Below are 21,703 nucleotides of genomic sequence, written 5' to 3' on the forward strand. Positions count from 1 at the left end.
ACATCTTGCTGAAGTTTCAAAGACCTAGGGATTCTTACATGCCAATAATAATAACGCCAAATAGTATTTAGTTTGAACTCAGTAATTCACAGCCACAATACTAAAGGTAACAGAGAGGAGTTTTACATTCTAATGTAGTAGCATCTAACAAGTTACCAGTGGACATCAAGCAGGAGACTGAAAATTTGATATATTTAAATATAAAGGAAATGAGTGTTTCTTTAGCCACTCTAAGATACTTGAATACTGGGACCCCAGAATGTGATTTCTGCATAACAGTAATGTTAGTATTAGGGTGCAACCTTACTTTGCCTGTATATAGACAGCTTATACTGGTTTGTGTGAGGTATTATACAGCAGCAGCTGAGCAATGAAGCAGTTGTCTTTCTCAAAAAAGGTGTTTTATTGTAACATACTTATATAATCTACAAATAATTACCATAACTGAGTAGATTGATGCTAGTCATCATTTTGTTGCTAGTATAGAATATAGAAGCAGCCAGCATATATTGCTTCTGCCTCTTGTACATGTCTTGAGTCGTTCAGTATTGGATCTATTGAACTTGATGTGTGAATGAATAAAATTTTTTTTACAGGCTTGCTGTTACTCTCAGGTTCTTGGCAACAGGGGAAAGTTACAAGAGTTTGTCATTCTTGCACAGAATATTTGTGCCGAGTATTTCACATATTATCATGCAAGTATGCACAGCAATTCGAGATGTACTGAAAGATAAATATTTGAAGGTAAGTGTGTTCTTTAAAGCTATAGTTGAAGTATCGTCCCACCAAAACCAATATCCTCCATCATTACTGTGAAAACAATGTCATCAATATCTCACTGCTGTCACCATTCTGTAGGCTCCAACAACAGAAAGAGAGTGGCAGCTGACTGATGACATGTTTGATGAACTGTGGCAGTTCCCAAATTGCTTAGGTATGTTACTTAATCAAGGAATTTACATTTTGTGTAGTTTATTATAACTGTCTCCAAATAAAATCTACTTAAACAAAATTGACAAATCATCTCTGTTGTTTTATTGACAGGTGCAATGGATGGGAAACATGTTGCGATTGCTGAACCAAGATCAGCTGACTCACTTTATTATAATTACAAAAAATTTAATAGCATTGTATTACTAGCAATCGTTGATGCTAGGTATTGGTTTTCTCTGATTGACATTGGGTGCAATGGGCGAGTAAGCGATGGAGGAGTCTTTCAGCAATGTAAAATAAGCTCTGCACTAAGGGAAAATTGGTTGCAAGTTCCACAAGAAAAAGTGCTAAAAAACAGCAACATATCTCTTCCACATGTTGTTGTGGCAGATGACGCTTTCAGACTCCAGTCATACAGCATGAAGCCCTATAAAGACTATAAAAATGAAACTCACAAAAATGTTTTCAATTACAGATTATCAAGGGCAAGACGAGTTGTTGAAAATGCCTTTGGTATTCTGAGCAACCTTTTCTGAATATTACTGACAACTGTTAAACTTGCTGTAGACAAAGTGGAATTAATTACGGAAACACTTTGCATTTTACATATTTTTTTAGATTGATGAAACAGACAGCACATATATGTCAACCAGAGACGTGGAAAACACGGAGTCTTGTACGATGGAGGAAGGGTCATAGCGTGCTGGTGCTCTGTGGGGTAGCGTACACCAGCAGAACTGCGAGGCAAGCAAAGGAAGTCTGTGAATACTGTGAATATTTTAATACGAGTGTTTCTGTCCCTTGGCAATGGAGTCAATTAAAAACTACAATTTTTGAATGGTAATGTATTTTCAAAGTAATAAACACTAAATACATACAATTCAACAATTATCATCCATTATTTGAGCTTCCATGATAAATTTCAGTATCTTATGTTTTGTGTCTCTCACAGTCATTGGATTTCGTATTCTGGACAACTCTTCAACAATGAAGTGTCCCAAAGCATCATGTGGAGATGGGTCTAATGCCTTTTGGGTTAATTTTGAGTTTAAGTTCTCCAGTACTGTATTTAGTAAGGGATTACTATCACTCTTTCTCATCTTCCGAACTTTTGGTGTAGTGGAATATGCACCAGAAACCACTGGAGTACTAGGCACCTCAAATTCAGCACTGTTGTTAACTACCACCACATCCATATTCTGTAATGGAAAATGGCATTAGTGTTCAAGAGGACTGTTTAAGTTTGTTTAATTTCATTAACGGCTACTGTTATCAATAAAAGTAACGCTGGGAGGTTAAGATTTAATCTCTGTATTTGCAAGCTGGAATGAACTTATTTGTGTAGGAGGTTATGAACATTACCTCAAGCGAGTCTTTTACTTACATCAATTGTGATATCTGGGCGTTCACTATTTGATGTACATGGTGGGCTATCGATCTAAGGGAAAAAAATGTTTCAGTATATCAATTATTACTTACTGTACAATAAAAAGGAAAAATGTTATTGACCTGACTTACATTACTACTCTCATCATAAAAAATTATGATCTCAGTCCTGTTGATTTCTATCACTGAGTTGTCAGGCGTCTTCCTAGTCCTCGGGATTTCTGTACCAGAGTTGTGAGGCACCTGTAAAATTCCCTCATTTTAGTTGTGTATTAGACCTCAGGTTGCTTTGAGCATGGCTGCAGAGAGGACAAACCAGTAACTATATGACCCAATGTTGTATATAATATTTTATCAACATATAACTGAAATTGTTCCATGCAGATCTAATAATGTGACATTTAATGAAACATGACTAATGACTTACAAGGAGGCTAATCAACTGAACTGACTACATAAATACTAAAGAGTTTTATTCTGCTGTTTTTTCATTAAACATTTAATTGTAGCAAACTGGAATTCATTTCTACATTAAATGGATCACAAGGCCACATATATCAAAAGAGAATTTCCAAATTTATGAGCCTTATTGATAACACATTTGGTCACTGTGTATTGACAATATCATATATCATTATCCATCCGAACAACCACATTTATCACAAATGTTACCCAAAATTTTACTGAAATCAAGTCTTCATGCCATGAACAATTACTCAACATACTTGTGCTCTAGTTTTCTACTATCCACAGTGAGTGATGTTAAGCTGCTATCTGGTCTGGTTACACATTAATGAAGGTCTCACTAAACAAAACTCATCAAGAATAAGCTGTTTTTGTAAGCAGTCAACATGAATATTATACTGCCTAGTCCACTGAGAACTGTGAGAATTCTCTACACCATTTACAGCTAAGACATATCAAATTATTTCAAATGTTTAGTGTCCTGTGGTTAGTAAACAGTAATTGTAGGGGTGTCATATTATTGTAATTGAGGCAATTTTTTTGGAAAATAAGTAATGAGTGAAATACAGCCGAGAAGTAAAAAAATAATTATGTAAATATAATGAAGTAAATGTCATTTAAGCTGGAGACCAATTAAGTGGTTAAGTAATATGTAACTAGCCAGTGATGTGTCAAACTGCATATTCAGTAAAAGAACAACAACAAAAACTGAACACCATTGACCATCATTGTGTATTAATAGTTGAAGGGGGAAGAAATGGTATATCTGATTGCATACTTTTTGTTATTACTTTGGTCTTGCATTGGGAGAGAGCATTCATAATTTTGACTACACTTGGTACACAACATTCACTGCACCTTAATCAGTACAGTCCGCTTGAACAATGAAATAAAAGTATTACAGGGAGAGTCTGTAAAGATGTTACCAACTTTGATATATGATGGAGGGAGGTAAATGTATCATTTTGAGGTAAGAAGCCCTAGTTGAAAAACAGCAAAGCTGTAAGTCATACGCGAAAATTGTTCTCATACCTCTGACAGAGAAACTCTTGTATTGTAATCTCTTTGCTTTCTGTATTTCTTGGAGGAGGTAGTACAAACCAAATCAATAAAAAAAATCCAGTATGCATGGGCTTGAAAGTGCACACATCAAGAGCTGTATAAACACTTATTCATATTTGCTACTATGAAACATCTCTTATACTGACTAATTGATCATAGCTCCTAAGGTAAGTGTTTTAGGACCCATGTTTACCAGACAATTTTTTTCTTGTCTTGATCCATACTACTTACTCCCAAAATATGGTAAGCAAAAACCTTGCAGCAGAAAAGTGTCATAGTCAAAGGCACCAGAGTGGTTTCCACTTATAACTTCTGACTGTCATTTCTGGAAAAGGGTCCCTTACTCCAAATAGATACATCTTCTTCATTATCCCTAAATGAATGTAACATCACAGAAACAACTGGAATTAGTGCTAAGTATTTTCCTTCCAAAGAAGAAGATCCATGAGTACTTCCACATGTTTACTTTCCACACCACTTCAGAGCTAAGTGACAATGACATTGATGTTGGTGGCACTGAGTTATCCAAAACTGCTAACATTGGAGAAGACCCTGTGGATTGCCTGTCAGATTATAAGTGGGCTTTGCAGCTGAGAGACACCCCCATACTATTTAACCATAACATACCAGAATACTCTCCTACCATTGCCACCAACCCAACAGAGAACTGCCTAGTTGCTGGAGGAAAGCTCAGGGTACATTGTGTAGGTACTATCCCATGGAGTAAAATACATTATCAGACAAATTGTTTTATTCACTTTAATCCCACCACACTACCAAAGATATGTAACACTCAGGGGATACATTGAACACCCATATAGTGACTCCTATTCCTGGTAATTTGTGGCCCACAAGTCTTCACACTTGTTGGTTATGGTCGAGGTATTACATTAACATGTTGCAGGTTAAAAAGAAAGTCACATGTGGTGCATACCACACATTTTGTTTGCATTCACAAATGTCAGCTCCCCAAACTTTCAATGAAACTGACACCACATAATCTAAACCAGACCTCGGGCTATGTTACACATCAGTATGCCAACACAACCAAGAAATCGTGTAAATGGGGAGTGGGGGGTGGAGGGGAAGAAGGGAGATGAGGGGAATTAGCACTAAAACACTAACCCTTTGTCACCAATATTTCTCTGTTTCTAAAAGTAATGCTAAGTATGAGTACAATGCCAGTAGAAAAATCTCTGGACAGTAATGTAGTGGAATTGCAAAGTAAACTAAATCTAGAGTATATCCAGGATCTAGGCTGGGAAGGAGGAAGGATAGCAACTGATAAGAACCTACGGCCACAATGACATACTTTCTCTGCCAAGCATTTCTATTTGCCAAACATTTCAACTCTTTAACATATATTTAACTGGTAAAGAAGCTGATCATAAAGTAACACCATGCTCAGCATAAACCACCACACAAGAAAACACTGCCAGTGCAGATTACACTGCTAAACTCACTGAGAAATCTACCTGTGATATAAACTACATTAAAAAAACACACGCAGTCCACTCAGTCCATAAATATATGCACTTTTATTGCACAGTGTTCAATTTTCTATTCCTGTATGGTTCATTTAAATGTACAAGCTGAGCATGAATTGTAAAGTTAGATGAAAAATACATGTTTCATTCATGAAGCATTTTAAGAAATTAATTCTGCAAAAAGTTGTGTACAAGTTCAGTGAATCTGGCAAGATATATCTGCAGCAGTTACTGCTGTTATAGATGCAATGGACAAATGCACATACTAAATAGAGCTAATGTTCTATAACTGCCAGCTATGCTACATTCACTGAACGCCTCTGGAGTTACTGCTTCAAGTAATATATTCAGTTACTCAGTAAAAGTTAACTACATTTTCCTTTACTGATAATACATGCAATTTCAGCTCTCTCTTCTTCCTACATTTAATAGCTTATCTCAAAACTATGCTCAACATTTTATTTAAAATTCACTAAAATCTTTTTCTTCATTTCAGGGCAGCACCAACAGCATTAACAAACTTAACATTGTCAATAGAAAGCACTGTTACAAACTGCTGTACATGAGAATAAAAAGTTAACTAAAAATACTTACAACACTGTTCGGAATGTTACACCGGCTTTCGCGTGGTGTAATGAAGTCTTTCAGGAAATGTAAAACATCAAACTACCAGACTCTTGGCCTGTATACGGCACTGGATGAGCCACTGCTCTTGTTCTGATGTATTTTCTTCAGTTCAGCGCCATAGTGAGACCACAAAGTTGAGAATTTGTCCTTGCAGTCATCAGCGGTAATGCCTTGCAAGACTTTGGCCACTTTTGTTGCTACATGTTCCAAACACTCTTTCCTTGCATTCTAGAAAAAATACAAGATTTGTCGATAATACTTCTCTACATGTTTATGTATCTACTTGCACCTATAAGTAGTATAAAGATACAAGGACCACAAAGAACGTTACAGAAGTTACAAGTTTACCTTGTTGGGGTACAGTGAATGTTCTGCATCTATTAGAACGTTTTTGCCCTGATATGCAGAAATCATGGCAGTGATGAAATTCTTTGTCCATTCCATTTTTAAAAAATAACACGAAATTATAAAATACAAATAATTTATATACATATATACTGTGACAATACCAAAATATGAGCAACATTTATTAACAATTGATGATGGATACTCACTATGAGAATTGTGCTCAAAAATGTTCTGTCTGTCTTTTGCTGTAAATCCACAACTGTAAACAAATATGGCACGCCTATGCCTTCTGTGCATGCGCAGTATTCCGCGTTCTCCGAATTTTAGAACTCCGCACTCGGCATAGAAAATATTAGATACAGGCTCCCAGGTAGGCGTTTGATACAGTTCCGCACTGTCGCCTGATAAACAGAGTAAGAGTCTACAGAATATCAGAACAGCTGTGTGGCTGTAATGAAGAGATTTAGCAAACAGAACACAGCATGTTGTTCTCAATGGAGAGACGTCTACAGACGTCTAAGTAATCTCTGGCATGCCACAGGGGAGTGTTATGGGCTCATTGCTTTTCAAAATACATATAAATGACCTAGTAGATAGTGTCAGAAGTTCCATGTGGCTTTTCGCAGATGATGCTGTAGTATACAGAGAAGTTGCAGCATTAGAAAATTGCAGCGGAATGCAGGAAGATCTGCAGCAGAAAGGCACTTGGTGCAGGGAGTGGAAACTGACCCTTAACATAGAGAAATGTAATCTATTGTGAATAGATAGAAAGAAGGATCCTTTATTGTATGATTATAAGATAGCGGAACAAACACTGGTAGCAGTTACTTCTGTAAAATATCTGGGAGTATGCGTACAGAACAATTTGAAGTGGAATGATCATATTATTTGGTAAGTGTGATAGCGTTACGGAGACGTTTAGCAAACTCGAGTGGCAGACTCTGCAAGAGAGGTGTTCTGCATCACGGTGTAGCTTGCTGTCCAGGTTTTGAGAGGGTGCATTTCTGGATGAGGTATCGAATATATTGCTTCCCCCTACTTATACCTCCCGAGGAGATCACGAATGTAAAATTAGAGAGATTCGAGGGCACACAGAGGTTTTCTGGCAGTCGTTCTTCCTGCGAACCATACACAACTGAAACAGGAAAGGGAGGTAATGACAGTGGCATGTAAAGTGCCCTCCAGCACACACCGTTTGGTGGTATGTGAATTATAAACGTAGATGCAGATGTAGGTGATCACTGACGTCACTGATCCGCTCGAGTCGTGGTTGGCTCCTGATTTACACGCAGACCCTCAAAGCACGCACTCGAATCGAGTAGTCAATTTTCAGCGGAAAGTCGTCCGTGTAAAACAGGTTTTATTAACTGTGAAGCTGCTGGTATCATGTATTAGCTCAGCATAATAATGTTAACTGTGGAATCTCTTCCAGATGTGAATTATTCTTGGCATACCTTGGCCAAACTGTACTGGTCCTTCAAAGTTCTGTTGAAGCCTCTTAATAAATTAACATTGTTCTCTGACCCAGCAGAATTGTATTGGCTCTCTCATCCACAAAGTGTTACTGCCCTAGGTCTCCATGCTGGAGGCATACTTACTGCCACCCTGTGTCACTTGCAGCTAGTTGGCATCTACAGGCTGTTCAGAAATTCCTGTGACAAACTTCAAGGACCTGTAGGGGGAGTGGATAAACAATATTTTGAATATCAACCTGTCAGGAAACATATTGTTTCTGTTCTAAGACAGCTTGAGTGAAAGGAAGTGCAACTCATGATAATTGGAAATGGTCCTGCAACCTCAATCTTCCTAAAAACTTGTCAGACCAGTTCGTGAAAGCTGCATCACTGAATGTCTGTCACGAAATGTGGTTTCAGGATGATGGGCACCACTTCATCTCAGACATGCAGCTCACACACACATCAACAGACAATATGGTATAGTGAATAATGGATAGGCTAAGTTGGTCCAACCGCTTAGCTGACACAATTGACAGATTTAATTCCTGTGGACTATTTTGCATGGGGTCATATGTAAAGTTTTTGACTCCCGTAGAGACAGGAGGAGGAGCTACTGGCATGAGTTCTGGCTGTTGCACCAGAAACTGAAGAGACATTAGTGGGATGGAGTGTACAACATGCTTCAGAAGTACAATGTCAGTAACATTAGTGGTCACAACATTGAGTTGCTGTCATAATCCATCGGTACTGTCTTTTAAGTACATTATGCTGGGTTCTTTTTCATTTCGGAATAATGTAAACACATAATGTAAAAAGTGTTAATACAAATGTGCTAAAGTGATAAATGGATGTTTTGTTAAGTTTCCTTTTGAATTTTTATCTAATAATTATACTGCATCACACCTAATTAAATTCATCTACCAGAAACAGAAGAGCTAGACATCTGAAATGACACTATTGCACAACAGAAACAGCATGTTTCCAGACATGGGTTGCTATTCAAAATGTTACATACTCAATCCCCTCTAAAAGTTCTCAAAGTTTGTAATGGGAATTTTGATCCCCTACTCTTTCACAGTTTACTGTTCTGCAGACTCTGTATTCCATGCTCTTATGTCAAATATCTCTCCCTTCAGTCCAGACTAGAGTATAGACTTTATATAAAGAAACATCTCTGACACAGCCAATGTGTCTACTTCACAGCAAATTAAAAAAATTGTTGCTTACAGGAAATCATAATACTGAAATTAATTTCTGACAAATGAAGACATTTACATTTGTGGAAGAGTACTGAATACAAGACAGTACTGTATCAGTGTCACTGTTCTGTTGTTAACTTTAGAGGAAACTGTTTCTTCTACAGTACATGCCTAGTGTATAAGGAAGAACACTTTGATTCCAATTTTTGTGTATAGTTTCGAAAAGAAAAATTAAGTTTTGGTGAAATATATGAGAAAGGATCTGTGGCTTTGATTTTCACTGGGTGTAGGCCAAGAGCCAAAGGTTTGGGTTGTCAATCCCCAGTCATTTTAAAAATTTTTCATTTGTTGCCCCTTTCACCTTTACCAGAGATTTATTAGTGGGGAAAATGTCCTTTTGCTCTGTGACGTGGTGTTCATATTTGGGTCACGGACAGTTTTCTGTTAATGGGTTCAATAAGGATTATGGAGTTAGCACAGTTGGCACAGAGAAGTGTAAATTGACATGGTTCAAAATTTATAGGTTTGAGTCTACCAGAAGACCTGGCATTGGACCTCATAATGGGCAACATCTACTTCACCAATGGTGAGGAGAGCTACATTGGAGTCTGCACAAAAACTGGGACAGAATGCACTTTGCTCATGAACGAGGATGTCCAGAAGCCCAGAGGAATGTCTCTTGTGACACGGAATAGGTAAGGGTGGAAGTGCTGCTCTTGCTATGTCACGTTACAGATAGGGTGATATGTAGGTATCTCTTCAATGGATGTGAGGATACTATGAGATGTTTAGCACCTAACCTTCCTAATAAGGTACATGACACACTCTTTTAACTGCCTGTCATGATGGGCAAAAAATGCCTCCAGATCACACTATGCAAGCATCTTCATCTCTCTATATGCTACGTCCATTTGAACATACTAAACTGTATTCAAGCCTTGGTCTCTCTTTTATTATTATGCTCTTACATTTCCTTCCAGTGCCAAATTACTCTGATGCCTCAGTATGATCCTTCCATGTAATCACTTTACAAATGCTAGAAACGTAGGTTTGAAACAAATACTAACAAAGAGATAGAGGGGCTGGCCAGTACTTACCTCAGCTCAGTACAGACAATAGATACACAAAACAGAACAGAACATTTTTATCCTATCTTTTGGAACTTTGTTCCTTCGTCAGGGAGGAGAGAGGGGAAAAGAAGGGGAAGAAGGGAAAGTGGATTCAGTTACTCACAACCCAGGTTATGAAGCAACAGGAGAAAGGTAAACAGGGAGGGTAGCAAAGATGGAGGCATGGGTGTCAGAGGGAAGCCATAGATATTCTACTGTAAGTACTGTGCCAGCTTCAAACCAAAGAGGATGCATATACAAGTGAAGAGGTATATAGTAAAAGATAAACACAACTATGTAGGATGAAAAGATGTGTGAATGGCTAAAGAGGAAAGGGAAAGAGGAGAAGACTGAAGAGTAAATGGGAGTGAGGTTGGATAACGTAGGTTCAGTCCAGGGGTTTGGTGGAATGAAAGAATGTGTTGCAGTGCAAGTTCCCATCTCCGCATTTCCAAGGGACTGGTGTTGGGTGGGAGAAGCCAAATGGCATTTACAGTGTAGCAGGTTCCTAGGTCCCGAGAATTATGGTGGAGGGCATGCTCCACTACTAGGTATTGGACACCTCCTAGGCGGACAGTTTGTCTGCACCCGTTCATGCGCTCAGCCAGTTTAGTTGTCGTCATACCTATGTAAAAGGCTTGGCAGTGCAGGCATGTCAGCTGATAAATGACATGTGTTGTTTCACATGTGGCCCTGCCTTTAATTGTGTATGTTTTACCAGTAGCGAGGCTGGAGTAGTTGGTTGTGGGGGATGCATGGGGCAGGTTTTGCAGCGTGGTCGGTTACAGGGGTAGGAACCGCTGGGTAGAGAAGGTGGTGTGGAAATATTGTAGGGTTTGACAAGGATGTTACGGAGGTTAGGGGGGGGGGGGTGATGAAAGGCAATTCTGGGTTGTGTGAGGAGAATATTGTCAAGGGATGATCTCATTTCAGGGCTTGACTTGAGAAAGTCATATTCCTGGCAGAGTAATTTGTTGATGTATTCGAGGCCAGGATAATATTGGGTGACAAGGGGGTGCTTCTGTGTGGTCTGGGGATAGGAACATTCTTGTGGGATGGGGAGGAATGTATTGCTCGGGAGATATGTTTGTGGACAAGGTCTGCAGGATAGTTGCGGGAGAGGAAAGCACTGGTCAGGTTTTTGGTGTAATTGTTGAGGGATTCGTCACTGGAGCAGATACGTTTGCCATGAATACCTAGGCTGTAGGGAAGGGAGAGTTTGATGTGTAATGGATGGAAGCTATCAAAGTGAAGGCACTGTTGTTTGTTTGTCAGTTTGATGTGGACAGAGGTGTGGATGTGAGCTTCAACAAGATGAAGGTCAACATCTAGCAAGGTGGCTTGGGGTTTGGAGAATGACCAGGTGAAATTCAGATTCGAAGAGGAGTTGAGGTTATGGAGGAAATTAAGGAGTGTTTCTTCACCATGAGTCCAGACCACAAAAATGTCATCTATAAACCTATACCAGGCCAGGGAAAGCAGCTGTTGGGTCTTCAGGAAAGCCTCTTCCATGCGGCCCATGAAGAGGTTGGCATAGGATGGAGCCATCCTGATTCCCATGGCCGTTCCCCTGATTTGTTTGTAGGTCTGGACTTCAAAAGTGAATTAATTATGGGTGAGGATGAAGTTGGTAAGTGTGATAAGGAACAAGGTTTTTGGAAGATCTTTGGGTGGGCATTGGGAGAGGTAGTGTTCAAGGGCAGAGAGACCATGGGTATGTGGGATGTTTGTGTAAAGGGATGTAACATCTATGGTGACAAGAAAGGTTTCAGGTGGGAGGGGAGTGGGAATGGATTTGAGGCATTCGTGGAAGTGGTTTGTGTCTTTGATGTAGGATGGGAGTCTGCGGGTGATAGGTTGGAGGTGTTGGTCTACCAGAGCTGAGATACATTCTGTTGGGCCTTTGAAGCCTGTCACAATGGGACGGTCAGGATGGTTCTCTTTGTGGATTTTGGGTAATAGGTATAAGGTAGGGGTACGTGACTCAGGTGGAGTGAGTAGGTCTATGGAGGTCATTGTGAGGCCTTGTAAGGGACCTTCGATTTTTAGGATTTTCTGCAGCTCAGTCTGGATGGGAGGAATGGGCTCCTGGGTAACAGCTTTGTAGGTTCAGGTGTTGGAGAGTTGACGCAGTCCTTCTGCCGCCTACTCCACATGGTCAAGTACCACAGCTGTGGAGCCTTTATCTGCCGGGAGGATGACAATAGAGTGGTCTGTTTTCAGCTCCTTAATGGCACGGGATTCAGCTGGGGTGATGTTAGGGGGTTGTCGGGATGTTCTTCAAAAAGGACTGGGAGGAAACACTGGATGTGAGGAATTCCTGAAATGTCTGCAAGGGATGGTTTTGGGGGAAGGGAGGAGGATCCCTTTGAAAAGACAGTCAGAGCTGTTCTAGACAGGGTTCAACACTGGGTCTACTATTTGGGGGCTGTGTTTGGGTGGTCAAGTTGAGGTTCTGGGTGAATGAGAGAAGATCTTTAACCAGGGCAGTGTGGTTGAATTTAGATGTGGAGCTAAAGGTTAAGCCTTTTGATAGAACAGATATCTCTGGAGGAGAGAGGGATCTGGATGAGAGGTTTAGAACTGAATTAGGACTGGTGATATGAGGCATTTGACTGTGGTTATAGTTGAGATTTGGCCTGTGTGGGGTATGTGCTGGGATTGGGAGATTGAGTAGGGTGGCAAGGCTAGGTTTGTTGGCTATGAGGGGGGTTTGTTGCAGGTTCTGTTGTGGTTGGTGTTTGTGAGGGATAGGGAGAGGGACTCCACTTCTTAAGTGTTGCACTAGCACTGTGGATAGTTTTTTCAGGTGGTGTGTGGTATGGAATTCAAGTTTACAGCTTGCTTCTAGGATGATGTTCCTGAGTGTGTTCTCCAAGCAGGGGTCTGAGAGGTGGAGGACTTTGATGAGAGATAGGAGCCATTGGGAGTGGTGGTTAGACGAAATAGTGCGGAGATTCAGGACAAGTTGGGTAAGGGCTAAGGACTGAAGGTTATGGAAGTCTGGGAGAGACTGGTGGAAGGAGGGATTGCACCAAGGGATGGGAACTTTTAAGGTAAGTCCTTTAGGGGTAATTCCAATGTTTAAGCAGGACCGGAGGAAAAGTATGTGGGGTTGCAGTTTGGCTACAGTGAATGCATGATTCCGGAATGAATGTAAATAATGTGATACAGGATTAGGGTACACAGTGGGTAACTGGTGGATAGGGAAATTAAATAAATAAAGTTAAAATAGTAATAATAAGAAGGAATAAAACAAGGAGGGAAGGACGAGAAAGAAAATGTGTTGGTAATGTTCAAACGTAGGTTTGGCTTTCCTTAATCTACTTTCTAAGATAAGATAATGTGTTGATAAAGAAATTTAACTCCAAGGAAAGCTTTTCTCGCTGTACACAAACTACATTTTATATCTTCTGTATTTCTGACATTGCCAGTAACTTTACTACACCTTTCTCATATCTGAAGCTAACCTCTCATCTCTCTAGTGTTGTACTTTTAGTCTTAAAGCCTCTTTCCAAGGAAGTATCAATCACTGTTTTTAAATACTTGCCATCTGGTGGAATTTAAGTATCATTTGAATGTTTTATTTTTCTTTTCCATATTTTTGTTTTTCTTGCATGTACAGACTAAAATGTGTGGGCTACAACACTTTCCTCCTTTAAAATCGCTTCCTATCAGCTTCACTTTATGTATTTTACCTCTTAAGGATGCAGTAAGTTTCCTGTAAGTTATGAGATAACTGAAGAATTTGAATAATTTTATAGCATCAGTTGCCACAAAATAATCCTTAACTAAGAATTGGCACTACCAGTCTGCATGTAACTTTCCTATTAATGACAAATAAAAGTTGTGGGCAATGTCATCATCATAACTGAGACAAATATTTTTCATAAAGTACTATGAGACAAGCAAAAAGTCTTGAACATATAGGAACACTGAAGTGTTGAAACATAAGATGATCAATCTGAAGCAAGTGACGATTGTGTTGGTTTCTCTGCAGATGGTAAAGACTTAATTTTGTTCTTGGGGAATGGAAAATGCAGTGGAACTTTAAATGTTGGTATACAGTCCATAAAGAATAAAACATGTAAATTTCACTTAGGATTGCCTTTGTAAAAGTGGGTTAAAGAAAGCCAATGAAACTTTAATGTTTAAGTATTAGCTAGATACAAAGACCACATTAAGTTCTTCTGTGCAATACAGCAGCTATATATGAAGGTGGAATAATTATACTGTCTATTAAATAAGACCCACAAGATACTACAGTTTAACTTAGACATCACATGTGAACCTTCCTCCGCATTCAAATTTTTTCCTGCCAAAAGGATTATTATAAGAAAATGAAATCTTAGATGGTGGTGAAAGAATGCATAAGAGCATTCAAAATGCCAAAACTACATAAGTTCTTGACGTTTCTCATTTTCATTGGCAACTCATATAGTTGGCTATTAAAAGGTCCCCTTGGGGTGGTCTGTGTGGTGTTAGCTTTGCAAAATTTCCTGTGACATAAAGATGTCTCCTGATGAACTAAAACGACTGCTTGGTGCTGAAGTACCTCTACAATACAAATTTTTGCACTAATAGAGAATAAAAAAATCATTCAAATGGCTCTGAGCACTATAGGACTTAACTTCTGAGGTGATCAGTCCCCTAGAACTTAGAACTACTTAAACCTAACTAACCTAAGGACATCACACACATCCATGCCCGAGGCAGGATTCAAACCTGCAACCGTAGCGGTCGCGCAAATCCAGGCTGAAGCACCTAGAACCACTCGGCCACTCCGGCTAGCAATAGAGAATATCCTATATATAAAATATAAATAAAGTATAATCTTAAACATTAAATTATTGGTGCATATCTCCATTTACAGATAAGGATACAGATAGCTTGGCACTTCTAATGCTTATGGTGAAAAGGTCCCAAATTTAGTTGAACAAAATTGTGTACTCTCACACATTTTCTGAAAGCACACATTTACCATTTGCTGAACAGATAAATGTTCCATCTTTCTTACATGTATTTAGTTCCTGTTATAAGTGAATTTGAAATAAACTATTGATACATAAGATATTTTCACCACCTGCCAATATTGTTTGGACTATGAACAATTTTCAGTACTTTTAAAACTGCTACAGTAAAACAGCATCAAACCAAATAACTTTAGTCCTAATTTTTGTAGTTCAAATATACTCAATTTTCCAGAATTTTGAAATTCCTTGTCAACATCTTTATCTTCCAGCACATTTATTTATTTTATATATCCAAAAACAAAGATGATGCGACTCACCAAACGAAAGCGCCGGCAGGTCGGTAGACACACAAACAAACACAAACATACACACGAAATTCCAGCCCTTGCAACCAACGGCTGCCCCACCAAGAAAGAGGGAAAGACGAAAGGATGTGGGTTCCAAGGGAGAGGGCAAGGAGTCACCCCAATCCCGGGAGCGGAAAGACCCACCCTAGGGGGAAAAAAGGACAGGCACACACTCGCACACACACACACACACACACACACACATCCATCCGCACATACACAAACACAAGCAGACATTTATTTATTTTATTATCCATCTTTAGGCATTAAAAATGCAATTGATGTCATCATTTGTGTACATATACAGTTTACATAAGTAACAGAAATGGTCTAATATAATGTAGATCATTATTGTCTAATAAGGTAAAAAAATTTGTTCTTGATGCTGCACAAGGTATTTGCATTATATTTACATGTATAAGTTTAATCTAAGTGAAACTCTATTAGTACCAGTACTTAAGATCATCTTTAGTGCACATTATAAACTCTTCTATTCAATAAAAAGCTTTTTCTCTAAGCCATTTCTTTGTTACACTTTTAAACTCATTCAGTGACACATTGTGCCTCTATTGGCAACATGTTAAATAGTTTTACTCCCATGTACCTGTAACTATCTTGAGTTTTCTTTAGTCTAGCAACTGGGATGTCAATTTGCTGTTTAAACATGTGTCATGGTGATGGATAGATTGTCGTAGTTTGTGACTGTGTTGGTTTTCTTTTGTGTGTATCAGACAACTTAGTATAAAGAGGGCTGCAACTGTTAGTATTTTTAGATTTTTGAAATATGGTCTACAAGACTCATTATTTCTGACTCCATGGATGCATCTGACTGCCATCTTTTGCCAAATGAAAACTTGTTTTGCTCCAGCTGAGTTTCCCCTCAACATAGTGGCGTATGTTAAATGGGTGTGGAAAAAGGCATAGTATGCATTGAGTAATAACTTATCACTAACACATGACCTTAGTTTACCTAACAAATATGTCACATGTGCTAACTTAGTACAAATATAATCGGTATGACTCTTCCATGTTAATTTTGAGTCAAGATGGATCCCAAGTAGTTTAGTTGAGACACAATCAATCTTATCACTCTTAACACACAAGCTAAAGAGAATATTTAAAGTTTTATCATGATTTATATGCAAGTCATTGAGCTGGAACCACTTGATGGCTGCTCTGAGATGAGCTTCACTTTCCTCATTTAATTTTCCTAAATCTTTCCCTGCTCTAACAAAAGTTTTATCATTTGCATAGAGTGTGGATTTACATAACATGGTTCTGGGCAAGTCATTTACATATATTATAAAAAGTAAAGGACCAAATACAGAGGCTTGTGGTACACCCTGCATGATATCCAAGACATTTGACCTCATATTGTTAAAATGCACAATTTGTTTTCTGTTGCTCATATAGGATCTGATCAGAGATAGTTCTGAGCCTCTAATAACATAGCAGTGCAGTTTTTCTAATAGTATCCTGTGACTGATAGAGTCAAATGCCTTGCTGAGGTCCACAAAAGTGGCATTAACTGATAATTCTGATTCGAATGATGTCAATATATATGAAACATCATCTTCAACTGCTTTTGCCATAGACCTGAAGCCATACTGAGAGTCACTAAGAATATTATTCACAGACAGATGTTGACTGATTTGGAGCTGTATGCAATATTCCACTACTTTTGATATGATGGGTACAAGGAGATTGGACAGTAATTATTAGGACAAGACTTGTCACCTTTCTTGTGCAGTGGAGTAACGACTGCCATTTTTAAGGATGAAGGGAAACAGCCACTGACAAACATCCGGTTCATAAGAGAACAGAGTGGATGTGCTATTACATCTGCTATTTTTTTTATTACAAAATTGGAGAGACCATAAATGTCTTCTGATTTTGAGTAACTTAATTTTGCTATTGCAGTCTTAATACCTGTTACTTTTACTTCTTTCCATTTAAACACAGGAACCATACCCTCAAAATTTTGTAGAAATGAATTTCTATTATTTGAGATATGGTTGTTGTCACATTTATGGATATGTTCATCTGGTGTGATACAAGCATAACACGAATTACTTTTGTTAGCATCTTTATTTCTACCCAGATGAGTCTTGATAACAGTCCAGGCCTTTCATTTATTTTGGGACTTACTAATATAATCATCATTTGCCTTGCAATTGCTTAACCTATTTTCTGCCTTGTATTTGTTCCTCAAACTTATGTAGTTTGCTTTTTTGGCTTCACTATTTTTTGATTTGTCATAGGAAATCATTAACAGAGCTCTGAGCCTTTGTAGGTCAGGTGTGAACCAGTTATGCACTGATGTGAGACCATGTTTCCTCATAGTTCCCTTATTTTTTCTCATTACTTTAGGGCAGCAAGTTTTAAATGTGTCTGACAATGCACTAATGAATAATGTAAATGCCTTTTCGATATGATTACTTTCTAGCAGAATGTAATTCCAATTTGTCATCTTTATTTGTGTTCTGTAGTTATCAATGTTCTCTTCATTCAAAAGCCTAATGTATTTAATTTTATTGGAGACAGATTATGGCTCTTTTGTTATCAATTTTAACCAAATACCTTTATGGTCTGATAAATAATGAGTATTGAATAGCCCTAGTTCATACCGATTTGTCTCAACATTTGTGATTACATACTCAAGGCAGGCAGACTGTCTTCTTGGGTTTCCATTAATGCAGTGCAAGTCATGTGATCTTAGCATATTCAGAAGATTAAGTTGTTTAGGAATGTTTTGCCTTATATCAATATTTATGTCACTAAAAATTAAAATCCTATATTTAGGCCACTTATCGAGGTGTAGTACCAGTTTCTGTAGGGCCTGTGCAAATACTTCAACATCATTATTTAATTCGCAATGGATTATGGCATTGTACTTTGCTCCCCTTTGTCGAGGAGTGTGGCTAGTGGTGGTTTTTTGCTCCTAGTGTTATACTGTTTTATGAAAATTATTGTCAAATGTCTCACAATTCTCTCCAACAAACTCGGTAAAAACATAAGACATAACAGCCTCATGCTTTTAGACAGTTGTCTTCTTGAAGTAAGGATACACAGGATGTTGTCTTTCTGTGCAAGGAGTAGTTTGTCTGGAATTGTCACAGAAAATTAGTCCATTTAACATAGAATGGACGTAGACAAAGTACATTAAATTTCTGATTCTGAATTTAAGGAGCATTTGGAAAGATCTGGTTGTGACTTCCTGCTAATTGTGGAAAATGCACATTCAGAAATGTGGACATTTGGGAATAGTGAGGTCTTAAATGTTGAGTTCCCTTCCTGTGCTGAATTGTTGATATTCTTGCCTTGCACAGTCTTTCTAAGTAAAACTCCATTTATTAAGGATGAAGACCTTAACTAATTACTTGTACTGCTGCTGCAGCACTCTTGTTGTGCTATTGCAGCTCTGTTGTATGCTATGCTGATCACATAAGAATCATAAGTGAGCCTAATTTATCTTTTTGGTATGAGATAGGTGATTTGCTTGAGAAGAAAGAGTGGGTCCTGTTAAATGCCATTAGAATATTCACCAGAGCTGTGTGAGCTGTCTACCACATTTTGCTTATCTTGAACATTTTCCAGCCCCAGGCTGGGTCTGTTTGGAACATAAGCCTCACCATATAGTCCTGTTTCCTCACTGTCTGCGTTCACTCTGGTCCAGTCCTTGTCTCTCATTTTCAGCAATGCTTCACACTTTTCAGCCATCTGTCCCCTTGCCTTTCCTCTTTGTTGTTTCTTTCACATCTCCATTTCATGTCTCTTCTTGGAACCCTCTTGTTTTCCATTCAATTTAAGTGCCCATACCATCATAGCCTTGGTGCCATTGTAGCCTTGTTGTTTCTATCCTGCTCTGTAAGCATTCCTTTTTACTATTTTTCTCACATTTCCATTCCATATCATCTCTTCTTCTTACTGCCGTCCTGCTTCTGAGAAACTTCATTTCACACACCTGTAATCTGCTCACATATTTCCTTCATTACCCATGTTTCAGATGGTAGTGACTTCCGTACATCACTTCTTTGGTTTTGTGGGGCATCCTTTAAGTTTTTAACACTTAGCAAGAATTCCTCAGCCTGTCTGCCACATTCACTGAAGGCTCACCTCTTCCATTTTCCTCTGCCACACTTCTCAAGTACTTCACACTCTCCACTTTCAATTGTTCCTCCTATCCTTATTCTGCTATTTGGTCTATCTTTCTACTTGGAAGCAGAATCTCACATTTGTTTACAATAAATTTCATCCCCTACTGCTTATTCCCAAGCATGCAGATGTTCATGAATATCCTGTTTACCCAGATCATAACCAATACAAACAGTATTGCTTTTGCCTAAACAGTATTCCTTATGTCTTGTCTTCTCCAGTTTCTTCTACCACCTTGGTCACTGTTGTCAAAAATCACAAAGAAGAGGAGAGGTGACGGTGCACTACACTGTTCCACAAAACTTCTTGCTGGGACCAGCCTGTCCTTTTATTTCCCACTCCCAAACAAGTCAGACTTCCACAGTATCTCTCTTCATGCTTCTGATCAGTTAAACGTTAAGTGAACCATTTAGTAACTATGCTTTGAAAGTCACAAGCTTAAAGCTTCTTCAAAAGATGATGATTTTGTTAATTGTCATGGACCCATTACACAAATCATGATGAATGAAATATTGTCATTCATAGTCTAAAATGCTGTCAATGGAATTTTAACATAATCCAAAATGCTGTCAATTTTAAATCCTACATTCAGTGGAGAGTACAACCTGTGACTGGCTTAGAATCTAGTTGCATATGCTCATTTTCAATACTTTAAATTTTCTTTTCCAAAGCATTAGTTCATAGGTCAGTTATCTGTCCTACATTTGAGGTGTTCCAGTGTGATGTACTTAAGACTGGAGAGACACCCTGTGATAGTGATGAATTAAATATTTGTAGCTGTAACAGCACAACATGCTTTTAATATGTAGTGTAGTTTTAATCATCTTGTGGGGATTTTTGCTTTTAGGACAGTTGACTACAGTAATCTCACTTGAATAGGCTATAGTGATACTGAATTGATTCAATGTATATGGTATTAAGTGTAGGATATACTGTAATGCTTTATGTTTTGAACTGTGCTGAGCTCCTTGGTTTCCACTAGGAACTGATTAGAAGTTTGCTAACTGTATGATGATGTAAGCCATGGCGTCTCTATCAGAACAAGATATTTTATTTTTGTGTTTTCTAATTATACCCTCCTCTGTTTAAATTTTATTTTCAGAATTGTTAATCTGACATGACATGCAAGCCAATGATCATTTGTTCTGCAGGTCAATGTTCTGGTGTGACTGGGATAACAAACTGAAGATTGCGACAGTTGGCGTGCGCTGGCCCAACGAAATAACTGTAAACACTGGCAAACAAGTGTTTGTACTGGGTGGATGTCAAGCTGCAGTCAATAGAATCCATCAACTTGGATGGCAGTGATTGCAGGGCATGTAGGTACATGCATTTGAAAGCAACTGCCGTGAAAAACTTGGTAACTCTTGGTCAAGGATTGATCAGACAACAGATAAATAAGCAAATATAGGTCATGCACTGGGACAAAGAAGCCCCAAATTCATATCTCGGCTACTGTGGTTTAATCCAATCATTACTAAGCTAGGATGTACAGACCACACAAATTCAAAAGCACAGAACTACCTTAACAGAAGTAGAGGATTAAATTTAGACATTTTGTGCGCCTTAGTGCTGAGTAAAACAAATACCAACTATTTCTCACTATAAGATCCAAAACACACACTGACAGGATTCTGTGATCATGAGTAGTGGCCTGATGTCATTAAGACTGTTGCTTGGATACGCAGACAAATAACCCCTTAACATTTTTTTTTTTTTTTCAAATTGTTCCAAGGAATACTTTCCATTAATGAAAATCATGACTGACATATAAAGACAGCTTTTAAAGTTCAAAATAAGTTATAAAATTTTGAATATTACAAACAATAAACTATAGGTCTGTTCAAAAAATTTCTAAACTCTCCTAATTTTGCAGCAGTGGTGTGTTGGAGTAAAATGCAGTTGACATCCATGCACACACTTGCTTTTAATGTGTAACTGCCAGAACTTGCATTGTTGTACATCTGTGAGTTGTTGTTCAATGCCATAATGCTATATTGAGTAGAATGTTGCATTCCACAGTTAGCGAATTTCAAAAAGGCAGTTAGAGGAGCAACACGTGTGTATTAAATTTTGCGTGAAACTCAAGAAAACTTTTATAGAGACGTCAGGTGATGCAGGAAGCCTATGGTGATGAGTACTTAAGCTGTACTCT

At 38.4% G+C, this 21,703-nt stretch overlaps 1 long non-coding RNA gene across 2 annotated transcripts in view; it reads right to left on the minus strand.

Moving 5' to 3' along the window:
• Window positions 1-1,834: 1,834 nt before the first annotated feature.
• The window catches only part of LOC124554048, a 28,273-nt gene continuing 8,404 nt past the window's right edge, over window positions 1,835-21,703 (minus strand). The window contains exons 1-4 of one of the 2 annotated variants that reach the window (XR_006968219.1): window positions 5,928-6,182; window positions 2,452-2,562; window positions 2,318-2,371; window positions 1,835-2,132 (exon numbers count right to left, since the gene is read on the minus strand). This is a non-coding gene — a long non-coding RNA (uncharacterized LOC124554048). Of the gene's footprint in view, window positions 2,133-2,317; window positions 2,372-2,451; window positions 2,563-5,927; window positions 6,183-21,703 lie in introns of those variants that run through there. The other variant, XR_006968218.1, reaches the window with a different exon arrangement.

This window comes from Schistocerca americana, chromosome 11 (assembly GCF_021461395.2).
Source record: "Schistocerca americana isolate TAMUIC-IGC-003095 chromosome 11, iqSchAmer2.1, whole genome shotgun sequence".
NCBI lineage: Eukaryota > Metazoa > Arthropoda > Insecta > Orthoptera > Acrididae > Schistocerca > Schistocerca americana.